Genomic DNA, 13,686 nt, shown 5'->3' on the forward strand with positions numbered 1-13,686 from the left:
TCTAAAGGTGTGCCGAATTTGAATGCAATCGGCCCAGCCGTTCCTGAGATCTGGAAGCGTTACCCTGCACGTGCGCACGTGCAACCTGGGGCGCAGCTGACCTGTGCAAGGCACCCTACTGCGCGGTCTCTAGCGGTGTGCCAAATCTGAGCACAATCGGCCCGGCCGTTCTCGAGATCTGGAAGCGTCACCCTGCACGTGCGCACGTGCAGTTGCACCCCAACCGTAGCACATGGAAACGCATGGTTCGGTGTGTGCCTATATCCTTGTCAAGTTTCAGCGCAATGAGCCCTGCCATTGCCGTGTTACTGTCATTACAACAAAAGTGACACCTCTCCGTTTTACACGTGTCACGTGCAGTAGGGGTCACCCGCATGCATCGTCCATAGTAAATACTTCTAAGAAGGGTATACGCTACCCAACACAAAAAACCGCAAGTGTATCGGTCCAGTGGCTGCGGAGATATAAGTCCTGCAAAAACGTCCCCACGGCGGCCGGCCGCTAATATTTAGCATTAAATCGCATCCTTCTATGGGAGGTATCCCCGTCACCTGTTCGTATACTGTCTGAGCAAAGGCCATATATAGGTCTGAGCTCAAATCTCGGTAATGTCGTGCTTTTTTACTAAATTTCTCAAAAACGGCACCACGTGCAATAACGTTCTATATATCATTGGAAAGAGCATTAAAAGTTGTATAACCTATCAACTTTTCACTTAAATATATCTCAACTGTAAAAAGTTATTAAGCGACAAAGACGCTCCCATTGGCTTTCCATGTTAAAAATTTTCATTTTTAAACGAGCCTAAAAAGAACAAACGAATTCTGACAGCTTAAAAAAACATAACAACATGTTCTATGGTCTTTTCTTAACAGGTCCTGAAAGTTTAAACAAAATCGTATCATATAATTTTATGCAATGAACGAATGAAAATGTCTCTGCAAAAACGTCCATTGACTTAGCATGGGAAGCAAAAAAACTTCAACTTCAAACTCGTGCAACTCAAGTAAACGAATTCTGACGGGTATACGGCGCACACGGGCGTGTACCTGAACGTGTCGATCATAAAATGGTGTGCAGCAAACCATACCTTGATCCGCGATTTTTTCCGCTATTCCCGATGGCGCAAAAAGTGCCCCAAAACCCCGTTGACTTAACATGGGGAAAATGGAATCGCACGTGCCACGCGCAAAAGAATTCTGAGCGAGTAGCGACTAATGCCATCAGGTAGATCGCCTGCGGGAGCCCATACCCTGAACTTTTTACGAAGATTGAGCGATTCGTCTAGGCTGCGACCAAGTTGTACTGATTCGCTGCCAGACTTGCAAAACATAGCCCGGAGAAGGACCGCTCCGGTTGTTTTTCAATAGAAAAACACAATTCTAACGAATAGTGTTTGTCTTTTCAAACAACCTGCGGTTACCAGCATCTGCGATGCTGGGCTCCGCATCGCGGGACCGCAGGTTGTTTGAGCAAGCACCTCTGTAACGCCGCAAAAACGCCCGCCGCCAAACGAGAGGATGAGCCTTGCACGTGCAGACCGGTGTGGGTGTGTTACGAGCTGACGTGCACGGCACTCTACTAACCGGTCTCTAGCGGTGTGCCAAATTTGAGTGCAATCGGCCCGGCCGTTTTCGAGATCTTGAAGCGGCACCCTTCACGTGCGCACGTGCAAGCTGGGTCCAAACTGACTTGTGCGCGGCACCCTAGTTGCCGGTCTCTAGCGGTGTACCGAATTTAAGCTCAATCGGCCCAGCCGTTTCCAAGATCTGGAAGCGACCCCTACACGTGCGCACGTGCAATTGCACCCCAACCGTGACACATGAATATATGTACATACTAACTCAGACCTGTGCACAGCACCCTACTAACCGGTCTCTAAAGGTTTGCCGAATTTGAATGCAATCGGCCCAGCCGTTCCTGAGATCTAGAAGCGTCACCCTGCACGTGCGCACGTGCAGCCTGGGGCCTAGCTGACCTGTGCAAGGCACCCTACTACGCGGTCTCTAGTAGTGTGCCAACTCTGAGCACAATAGGCCCGGCCGTTCTCGAGATCTGGAAGCGTCACCCTGTACGTGGGCACGTGCAGTTGCACCCCAATCGTGGCACATTAGGTCAGTGACCTTACCTAACCAGAAAATGCGGTCGGTGTCATAAGATCCGGCTTGAATCATAGGTCAGGTTTTCCAAGTTTCAGCACTTTGTCGCCGGCGTGTCCCGAGCTATCACGAAAAACCCTATGGGAAGAGGCGGGTGCTGCCCCTCTGCTGGCGAGGGTTAATCAATATTGACGCAATGGTGACGTCACGGTCGCCGTCGACGTCACCATTCGAATCAGAGTCATTGACTTGTGCCGAATATCAAGTTTAATATTGATGCTTCAACGGATCTGTATATCAGCCGAAAACACCTTACATTCCTTTTTACTCGCTAGATGGCAGAAGCGACAAACGCCTGAATGTATGCTGTGCCGCAATGCCGGCTCTATTGTATATAACCGCCTAAATGAATGGCGGAGTAATGAGGGATCCGGGAAAACCATTATCTCTTTAGAACTGATGACTCGCACGAAACTGAAGCTTTTGAGGACGATTACCGAGTGTGGTTAATGCGTCTGGCATTTTAGTCAAACATTCCGTAACTCCGTTTTACTCGCTAGATGACCGCACATGGGGGGTGCCACCCCCCCAGGTAGTCTTTCTGCTCTGCACTCAACATTTTTTGAGCTAGAAGGCTGACTTTTCGTATAGCTGCTCCTCTATCCTTTCTTGATGTCCACTGAAAATTTCAAGTTTCTGTGGTTTTTGGTTTCGGAGATATGACCTTGTTTTTCAGGTCATGTCATGACCCAAATGGCCAATTCTCAACATCTTGCGTTGGCTATGGGCCTTGTGAGCTTTTGACACCTTGATTTCGGCCTTTTTTGCCAGTATTACCTCCCACCTATCATGGAACATGTTGTTCGACGATGTACATATGTCAAGGTCAGGGTCAAGGTCAACCTAAGTCATCTAAGATAATTGCGTTTTAGGCAAGCGGAATTTACTTTTTGTGAAGTTTTTTGACTGCATTTTTGGTAAAAGCTTCTCAGATCATGATTTCATGTAATGTCGTGACCGGAGACCCCCCGAAAAAGCGTCTCATGAGCCAGCTCGAGTTTTAGTATTTTTGAATATTCTCTCGGAGCATGCAATTTAGGTTAAAATCGAAAAACTGTGTTTTGTGTTGGATTTGGCAGTTGGAAATTGGTTTGGTATTATTTCGTCAGTGTTAAGTTATTTTCTCGGTTATTAATATGGTTTATTTTGTGACGAAAGCGAAGCGATAGAACGACACGACATTACGGATGAACGAAGCCACCGAACGATACGAATTATTTCTGCGACCCGCCTATAAATCCGACATTCTTGGTGAGTGTATGTTCCTTTTTATGCTTGTTTGTTTATGCTTTCGGCTGATGCAAGAAGTTCGTCTGTATTTATTTATGTCCGTTGAGTTATGTTATCTAAATTGTCTCATTTATGTTCTCCAGAAACCGTGAAATAGAAGATAACAGCGAGTTTTCCTACACGAGTTTTACAAGTCACTGGCGGGCGCAACAGTTTCAAGAATCTCGACATCAGCACCAGATTCTAGTCGGCATCATCCATCCAGTTCTTCGGCAGTCGGCATCATCGAACCAATTCTTCGGTGGTCGGCATCATCGTCCACATCATCGTCCACGTCGTCCACAAATCAGGTCACGTCAGCGACCGACTACATAGGTCAGTCACGCCTTTGGTTTTAATTTACGATTTGTCTAAACCAAAAAATTACACCGCTTATAGCAAAGCGGTGACACGTTTCAAGACGAGGGCATCGGAATGTCTGCCCGTTTTGGTATGATATGACAATTGTTTGGACTGCCTGAGTGTAGACAAATGTTTGTTTGTTTTGTCTGCGCTATATCTAGAATTCCGGTTTAGTTTGGCTCGTATGTACATATATGCCCGCAGTTATATACATAGGTGCAATGTGTAACTGAGCTGTAAATAAGCATCATGGATAATTTGAAGGTCTCAGAGTTACGTGAAGAGTTGCGTCGAAGGGGTCTAAATTACAAAGGTACCAAGAAGACCCTTATTCGCAGATTAAGGGCAGCAGTATCGGACGAAAATGCCGGTAATGATTCCACGGCACCTGGTTCTACGCGCTCGCTAAGAGCAGATGATTCGAGCAATTCTATCGCTGACGACGAGGCAGACCCGATTGTTCGGCCGAGAGACAGTGTCTCTTATGCCTCTAGTTCGGTGCACTCCGCAAAAACTGGTTCATCGATATCAGAATCCCTTTTCGTTAGGCAGGCTGATGCTGCCGCAAATAGAGCTGGTTTGGAAGCAAAGGTAATGTTTTTGGCCGAGAAACAGAGATTAACCGAAGAGACTAGAGCCGCTAGACAGCGTGAACTGGACTTAGACTTACAACGAGAGAGACTTGAGCTTGAGATGGCAATAGTTGAATCCAAGGCACGCGAACGAGAATTTGGTAAATTCAAAGCAAATTTCGATCACCAAATAGGCATTAACAATTCGGCTAACATCAAGTCAGATGCTGGTCATCAGACCGTGGTAAAAAGCGAGTCTCCAGAGCACCATCAAGCGGAAGAATGTGGTGCTACAGCAGCACCGAAGCAGGAAGTACCAATTGTAAATTTAAACACTTCATCGAATGATACGTTCACTCAAATGTTACGACTGACTGAAAGAAACAGTATACCTCGAGTGGAAATTGAGAAATTTGGCGGTGATGTCTGGTCTTACAGGTCTTTTATACGCGCCTTCGATCATCTCATATGCGATAAGGTTCAAAACGAAGATGAAAAACTGTATTATTTGGAACAGTACACAACAGGCCAGCCCCGAGATATAGTTAGAGGATGTCTTCATATGCCAACCGAAAAAGGATACAAAGAAGCTAGACGTTTGTTCGAGGCCAGATATGGCAATCAACATAAAATCGCAGCATGTTCGGTAGATCGGATACTGAACTGGCCAACAATCAGAGTAGACGACATTAACGCCATGGACGACTTCTCCATTGCTCTCCGAACCTGTTACAATTCCATGGCGGATAAGGTAGCAGGTGTTTCTGAGTTGGATCATCCTAAAACAATACGGCGAATTTTGGAAAAGTTGCCGGTATACATCCAGCATGGGTGGCGTCGTCTCGCTGACGATGTGAGTGAGCAAAGAAACAGAATGGTAGTATTTAAAGATTTAGTAGACTTTGTAGAGAAAGAAACCAGAATATTAACAAATCCTCTGTTTGGTCGCCACTTATTTATGGCTGGAGAACAACCGGAGAGGAGGCAAAGGAGCGGACCATCAAAACAATACACTTTGGCGGCTAAAGTGGGCCAATCGGAAGCTGCCAGTCAGCCGATGTCTTGCATGTGGTGCGAGGCAACGCACCCCCTAAAGGAATGCTCGAAGTTTGTAAGAAACCCAATGGAAGTTAAGAAGGAATTTATCAGGAACAAATCACTTTGTTACGGTTGTCTGTCTCCGGGCCATATGGCTAAGGACTGCACGAGCCGCAGTATATGCCGCGTGTGTAACCGGAGGCACGCTACTGCCTTACACGTGTCCCCAGACACTGGTGCCGACACCAGGCCAAGAACAGATCAGGTCATTGAGATGATTAAAAACGGAAGAGTAAATATCAGCACTGGGAAATCTTTAGCACACTGTGGGATGGCCATTGTTCCGGTAAAAATCAAGGCTTCTACTGGGCGCTGCGTGGAGACTTATGCTTTCTTAGATAACGGCAGTTCAGCTTCCTTCTGTACCGAATCGCTATGTAAAAAGTTGCATATGTATGATCTACAGCCAATTGAACTCAAGCTTACTACTGTACAGTCACGGGGAGAGGCCCTGTTGAGCAAGAAGGTCGACGGACTCATGCTGAGTGATTTGGATGAAAATGAATATATTCCGCTTCCCCCGGTATATACTATAGAATACATACCGGTGTCCCAAGATGACATTTTGAACGTTCAAGATGTCAGCAAGTTCCCATACCTCAGCGACATATATTTGCCTCAAATAGACGCTGGCATAGAGTTAATGATTGGAAATAATGTTCCCCAGGCCATGGAGCCGTGGGAAGTGCGCCACAGTGAAGAGAACGGCCCATTTGCCACACGGACCAAGCTGGGCTGGGTCGTTACTGGCCCTGTCAGAGACGCTTGTGCAGACAGAGCGCAGGTAAACCGAACATGCATCTCTGTGTCAGATCATCAGCTGTGCGACACGTTTCAGAACATGTATGAGCAAGAATTCCCTGAGAAAAACCACTCTGTTGAAAGAGGGCTGTCAAATGAAGATCGAAAATGGATGAAGTTAGTCCAGAGCAGCTGTACAATGTCGTCAGATGGTCATTACGAAATAGGTCTGCCACTTCGTCAGGCCGATCGTAACCTCCCGAATAATCTGGAGCTGGCAAAAAGAAGACTCGAAGGTCTCAAACGAAAACTTCTGAGGGACTCACTCCTGCAAGAACATTATGTGGCCACTATGACGGATATGATATCGAAAGGCTATGTAGAGCGTGCGCCTGAGCAAGACCCGGTACAGAAATATGGAAAGACGTGGTATCTCCCACACCATGGGGTGTATCATCCCCAAAAGCCACATAAGGTTAGGGTGGTTTTTGATGGTGCAGCAAGCTTTAAAGGAACCTCACTGAACGAATCTCTGCTTCAGGGACCAGATTTGACGAATTCCCTGATTGACGTACTTTTGCAATTTCGATGGGCTCCCGTGTGCTTTACAGCTGATATAGAAGCCATGTTTCATCAAGTCAGAGTACCAGAGCGTGACAGAGACTTTCTACGGTTTCTATGGTGGGAAGGCGGCGATATGACAAAACAACCAGCTGAATACCGTTTCAGAGTACATCCTTTTGGGGCTACATCGTCACCAGCATGTGCAAACTACGCCTTACGCAAGACTGCTTCAGATTACGGATCGCATTTCCTTGCAGACACAGCAGAGACTATTCTATGCAATTTTTATGTCGACGACTGCCTCAAGTCAGTGGAGACGGACAGCGAAGGGATAACGATTGCTAAAGAGTTGATAGAGTTATGCTCTCTAGGAGGATTTCGTTTGACAAAGTTTCTGAGTACCAGTAGTGCACTACACGCTAGTGTAGCGGAAGAAAATCGTAAGACAGCAAATCTCTCAATCGAACTGGGCCAGGACAAGATGAATTTAGAAAAGGCTCTTGGAGTTACATGGTCCTTAGCAACAGACAGCTTCGGCTTTTCGGTTACGGTGAAGGACAAACCCATGTCCAAACGAGGTGTGCTGGCCATTGTCGGTTCGGTATATGATCCATTTGGACTGGCATCTCCTTGTGTTCTGGTTGCAAGACAGCTTTTGAGGGATCTATGCAAGCTGAAAATCAGCTGGGATGAGGAGATTCCACGTGTATACCAGAAGACGTGGCAACTATGGTTGAATGATTTACGTCATTTGAGCGATATATCTATTCCGAGGTGTCTGAGACCGCGGGACTTTGGCGACGTTGCAATGTATCAGCTACACCACTTTTCAGACGGTAGTGAGAGCGGATATGGCACTGTCTCATATCCACGGGTTGTCAACAACAAGGGAGAGATTTACTGCTGTTTCGTCTTTGGTCGGTCGAGATTGGCACCCATAAAAGGAACAACCATTCCAAGGTTGGAGCTGGCGGCAGCCACCTTGGCTGTGAAAATGGACAGAATGATACAACGGGCTCTCAGAACCAAGATTGAGTCATGTTTCTGGACCGACAGCACCGCAGTATTGCGCTATATCATAAATGAGAGAACACGGTTTCACACATTTGTCGCAAACAGACTGGCGGTCATTCGGGAAGGAACTTCACCGCAGCAGTGGAGATACGTCCAGAGTCACTCGAACCCCGCAGATATTGCGTCACGTGGAGCGCGTGTGGACGATATCATGAAGAGTAAATGGTTCACCGGTCCCGATTTCCTGTGGAAACAGAGCTGCGAATGGCCTGCGATTCCAGAAAATCTAGGCGATATTTCCCAAGACATGGAAGTGAGAAGAGACCGACACTCCCATAGAGAGGAACAACCCGTGACAGCTTCTTTGTTGATCGGACCTGCTGATTTAAAAACAAGCTGCGTTAATATCGAGCCTCTGGATTCACATCCCGTCGCACGACTCATGAGCCACTATAGTAGCAGATGGAGAGCAATGAGAGCAGTTGCTTGGCTGCTGAAAATACGCCATGCCCTGTTACATGGCAGAGCGCCACAAAACAGTAACAGTCATTTGAGGATGGACGAGATCAAAGCTGGTGAGCTCGAAATAGTTCGATATGAACAGAACGACAAATTTAGTTCAGAAGTGAAGGCCCTGGCAGCTGGTAGATCTGTGAAGTTGTCTAGCAGCCTGCAACGGTTCAATCCGATCCTGAAGGACGGGATTATGGTGGTCGGCGGGCGTCTCGAAAACGCCCTGTTAGAAGCCAATACGAAACATCCTATCATTCTTCCCTATGATTCTCGGTACACCCGTCTGCTAATACAAGATGTACATGAGCAATCGGGACATCAAGGGCTCCAGCACGTTCTCGGCCTACTACGACAAAACTATTGGGTCATTCATGGGAACAAAGCCGTGAGGAAGGTGCTGAAAAGTTGCCTTCACTGTCGGAAAAGATTCCGCCAGCCAGAGAACCAAAAGATGTCTGAACTGCCCACAGATAGGGTTAGAGCGTTAGAGCCCCCTTTCACACGGACTGGGGTCGACTGTTTTGGTCCGTTTTATGTGAAGCGGGGAAGAGGGCAAGAGAAAAGATACGGAGTTATCTTCACATGCTTGGCCACACGCGCCGTTCATCTCGAGGTGGCTCATGCTCTTTCTACGGACTCTTTTATTTGCGCTTTGAAACGATTCATGTCCCGAAGAGGCAACGTCAAAGTGGTCCGGTCCGACAATGGTACCAATTTCATCGGAGCGAACAATGAATTGCAGCACGAGTGGAAGAAACTGCATTCTACAAATACCATTTATTCAGAACTAGCAAAGAAAGGGATCGAATGGATTTTCAATACCCCAGGTGCCTCTCACCACGGAGGTGTGTGGGAAAGAATGATCCGATCAACAAGAAGGATAATGGAGTCGCTGCTAACCACGCAGCTGCTGACGGACGAAACGCTCAGAACTTTCCTGTGTGAGGCAGAAAATATTATGAACAGCCGTCCGTTGACCCCAGTGTCTATGGATCCAACCGACGCCGGCCCACTCACACCCAACCATCTTTTGCTGCTAGCACCGGGAGGATTTTTACAAACGGGAATTTGGCAAGAAACCGACAACGTTAGCATGAAAAGATGGAAACAAGCAAGATATATGGCAGGAATATTTTGGAAAAGGTGGCAGGCTGAATACTTGCCACTGCTACAAAAGCGTCCAAAAGACTGGGCTCGTAAGAAACAAAATTTGGAGATTGGAGACATCGTCCTACTAGTTGACTCATCAGTACCGCGGGGACAATGGCCAATGGGAAAAGTAGAAGCCGTCAAGATGAGCACGGACAAACTCGTTCGGTCGGCGACGATCCTCTGCCGGGGGTCACATCTCAACAGACCCATAACCAAACTAGTGAAGCTCTTGTCGAACGAACAAACTGATGATGACCAGACGGGAAACTACTAAACAACGGAGAAGTCCAAGAAGTGATGGCCGATTGTTCATGATGCGTATTACATGCTCAGACTAGGCGGACAGTACTAATCGATGTGATGATTTGGACGTACGACGGTCCAAAGGGGAGGGTGTCGTGACCGGAGACCCCCCGAAAAAGCGTCTCATGAGCCAGCTCGAGTTTTAGTATTTTTGAATATTCTCTCGGAGCATGCAATTTAGGTTAAAATCGAAAAACTGTGTTTTGTGTTGGATTTGGCAGTTGGAAATTGGTTTGGTATTATTTCGTCAGTGTTAAGTTATTTTCTCGGTTATTAATATGGTTTATTTTGTGACGAAAGCGAAGCGATAGAACGACACGACATTACGGATGAACGAAGCCACCGAACGATACGAATTATTTCTGCGACCCGCCTATAAATCCGACATTCTTGGTGAGTGTATGTTCCTTTTTATGCTTGTTTGTTTATGCTTTCGGCTGATGCAAGAAGTTCGTCTGTATTTATTTATGTCCGTTGAGTTATGTTATCTAAATTGTCTCATTTATGTTCTCCAGAAACCGTGAAATAGAAGATAACAGCGAGTTTTCCTACACGAGTTTTACAAGTCACTGGCGGGCGCAACATGTAATATGGACCCATAAACATTCGGTGCACACATCAGTACACACAGACACACACAGACATACAAACACATATAACTGACCTTGACCTAACTTGACCTGAAATGACCTCAGCAGCAAAAACCTGGTCGGGTAGTGTGGGAAAGAGGTTCTAGCTGGCTTGGCACCAGAAAACGGCAACGTCATCGGTATATAATAAGCAGCGCACTTGGTATCCAACGGAGACCCAAAACAGCAACATTTTTTAGTTTGACCTGACCTGGAAGGTCAATGACTGACCTGAGAAGGTAAAACTGGGTACCATTGGATTTGTCTCTTCCCAAAGAATCTTTTTGGTCTTTACCGCTAAGCTCTATCTCCAACAGGAACGAAATGGCGCGGGGGGGGGTGGCAACCCCCCCCCATGTGCGTTCCAGGATGGGAAAATGGCATGTGCGGGCGAGGGTTAATCAATATTGACGCAATGGTGACGTCACGGTCGCCGTCGACGTCACCATTCGAATCAGAGTCAGTGACTTGTGCCGAATATCAAGTTTAATATTGATGCTTCAACGGATCTATATCAGCCGAAAACACCTTACATTCCTTTTTACTCGCTAGATGGCAGAAGCGACAAACGCCTGAATGTATGCTGTGCCGCAATGCCGGCTGTATTGTATATAACCGCCTAAATGAATGGCGGAGTAATGAGGGATCCGGGAAAACCATTATCTCTTTAGAACTGATGACTCGCACGAAACTGAAGCTTTTGAGGACGATTACCGAGTGTGGTTAATGCGTCTGGCATTTTAGTCAAACATTCCGTAACTCCGTTTTACTCGCTAGATGACCGCACATGGGGGGTGCCACCCCCCCAGGTAGTCTTTCTGCTCTGCACTCAACATTTTTTAAGCTAGAAGGCTGATTTTTTGTATAGCTGCTCCTCTATCCTTTCTTGATGTCCACTGAAAATTTCAAGTTTCTGTGGTTTTTGGTTTCGGAGATATGACCTTGTTTTTCAGGTCATGTCATGACCCAAATGGCCAATTCTCAACATCTTGCGTTGGCTATGGGCCTTGTGAGCTTTTGACACCTTGATTTCGGCCTTTTTTGCCAGTCTTACCTCCCACCTATCATGGAACATGTTTTCGACGATGTACATATGTCAAGGTCAGGGTCAAGGTCAACCTAGGTCATCTAAGATAATTGCGTTTTAGGCAAGCGGAATTTACTTTTTGTGAAGTTTTCTGACTGCATTTTTGGTAAAAGCTTCTCAGATCATGATTTCATGTAATATGGACACATAAACATTCGGTGCACACATCAGTACACACAGACACACACAGACATACAAACACATATAACTGACCTTGACCTAACTTGACCTGAAATGACCTCAGCAGCAAAAACCTGGTCGGGTAGTGTGGGAAAGAGGTTCTAGCTGGCTTGGCACCAGAAAACGGCAACGTCATCGGTATATAATAAGCAGCGCACTTGGTATCCAACGGAGACCCAAAACAGCAACATTTTTTAGTTTGACCTGACCTGGAAGGTCAATGACTGACCTGAGAAGGTAAAGCTGGGTACCATTGGATTCGTCTCTTCCCAAAGAATCTTTTTGGTCTTTACCGCTAAGCTCTATCTCCAACAGGAACGAAATGGCGCGGGGGGGTGGCAACCCCCCCCCCCCATGTGCGTTCCAGGATGGGAAAATGGCATGTGCGGGCGAGGGTTAATCAATATTGACGCAATGGTGACGTCACGGTCGCCGTCGACGTCACCATTCGAATCAGAGTCAGTGACTTGTGCCGAATATCAAGTTTAATATTGATGCTTCAACGGATCTATATCAGCCGAAAACACCTCACATTCCTTTTTACTCGCTAGATGGCAGAAGCGTCAAACGCCTGAATGTATGCTGTGCCGCAATGCTGGCTCTATTGTATATAACCGCCTAAATGAATGGCGGAGTAATGAGGGATCCGGGATAACCACTATCTCTTTAGAACTGATGACTCGCACGAAACTGAAGCTTTTGAGGACGATTATCGAGTGTGGTAAATGTGTCTGGCATTTTCAATCCAAACATTCCGTTTTACTCGCTAGATGACGCAGAAGTGTCAAACGCCTGAAAGCATGTTGCGCCGCAGTGCCCCCTCTTCCGTATGTAGCCGCATGAATGAAGATTTAACCCTATTAGTGGCAGGGGGGTTGTTTTCATCCACCCCTCAGGTTTTTCGGGAATATCTCCGAAACCGCTGAAGCTACGATGCTGAAATTTTCTGACTTTTCCTAAAACTAAATTGGGCACATTCCCTGAAAATTTCAAGTTCATAACTTTACCAGGGGCGGCTCCAGAGCACTGGGAATTGGGGGGTCCTATTCGTGAAGCGAGTCATTTGGGCGAAGATCACGATGCTGCACCAGTTTTACGAACAGTGAATGAAAGGTATCATGTGATAACATATACAGTTATTGTGCATCCTCTTTTGACACGTTTTTGCTATAATAGGCGGATCCAGGCGTCCAAAAAGGGGGGTTATGTTTTACCTCCCAACATAGGTGCCCTGACACCGCCTATGCATGACCAATACAATTGTAGTCGTTCTCTCATAAGAAAATTGTAACATAACAAGACCATTACCATCCTTTTTAGAAACAGTACCAACAAAAACCTTGTTTACTATACTTTTTGTGTACCCCCAATCTCAATGATCTGTATCCGCCTATGATTTTTGAAAATGCATATTTTTAGGATCCATGTGAATTCCTGGTTCATTCTCTATCGATCGGCAAAAGTTGCGTTAAGATTGGTTCAGAAACCTGGCCGTGATAAACAGTCTAAAATGTATCTGCAATTTGCCCGTTTTTACTCCCCTCTACCCCCCCTATTGACATTTTTTAATTTTTATTTTTTAGAAATGTAGATCACGTTGAGCGAAATCGAATGCCGTTTGAATTTTGAAAATCGGCCCGTTAGATCTCGAGATATCAAGGGGGGTCGTAAACAGCCCCCCCCCCTGCCACTAATAGGGGTAGCCAGGAGCCTGCCACTAATAGGGTTAAGCGCAATCGGCGCAGCCGTTGTCGCCGGTGTCAGGTGTGTGCCTACATAGAGGTCCAACCATGCCGCTGAAATTGATCTATCATACAAAGCTTTATAACAATGCGCGTAGTAATTTTCTTAACAAACGCAAAAAAAACTAATAGGTGTGGCTACAAGCGCCCCCGCCCCAATCGGGCGGAGGTTATTGTGTTTTGGTAGCACTCACCGATTGTTTCCTGTTCTAGTCTTCTACAGCAATCACAGACACATTTCGATTGCGGCCAACCATGCAAAACATAGCCCGGTGAAGGACTGCTCCGGTTGTTTTTTTT

This window comes from Amphibalanus amphitrite, unplaced genomic scaffold (assembly GCF_019059575.1).
Source record: "Amphibalanus amphitrite isolate SeventyFive unplaced genomic scaffold, NRLGWU_Aamphi_draft 000817F_arrow, whole genome shotgun sequence".
In the NCBI taxonomy this organism is placed as follows: domain Eukaryota; kingdom Metazoa; phylum Arthropoda; class Thecostraca; order Balanomorpha; family Balanidae; genus Amphibalanus; species Amphibalanus amphitrite.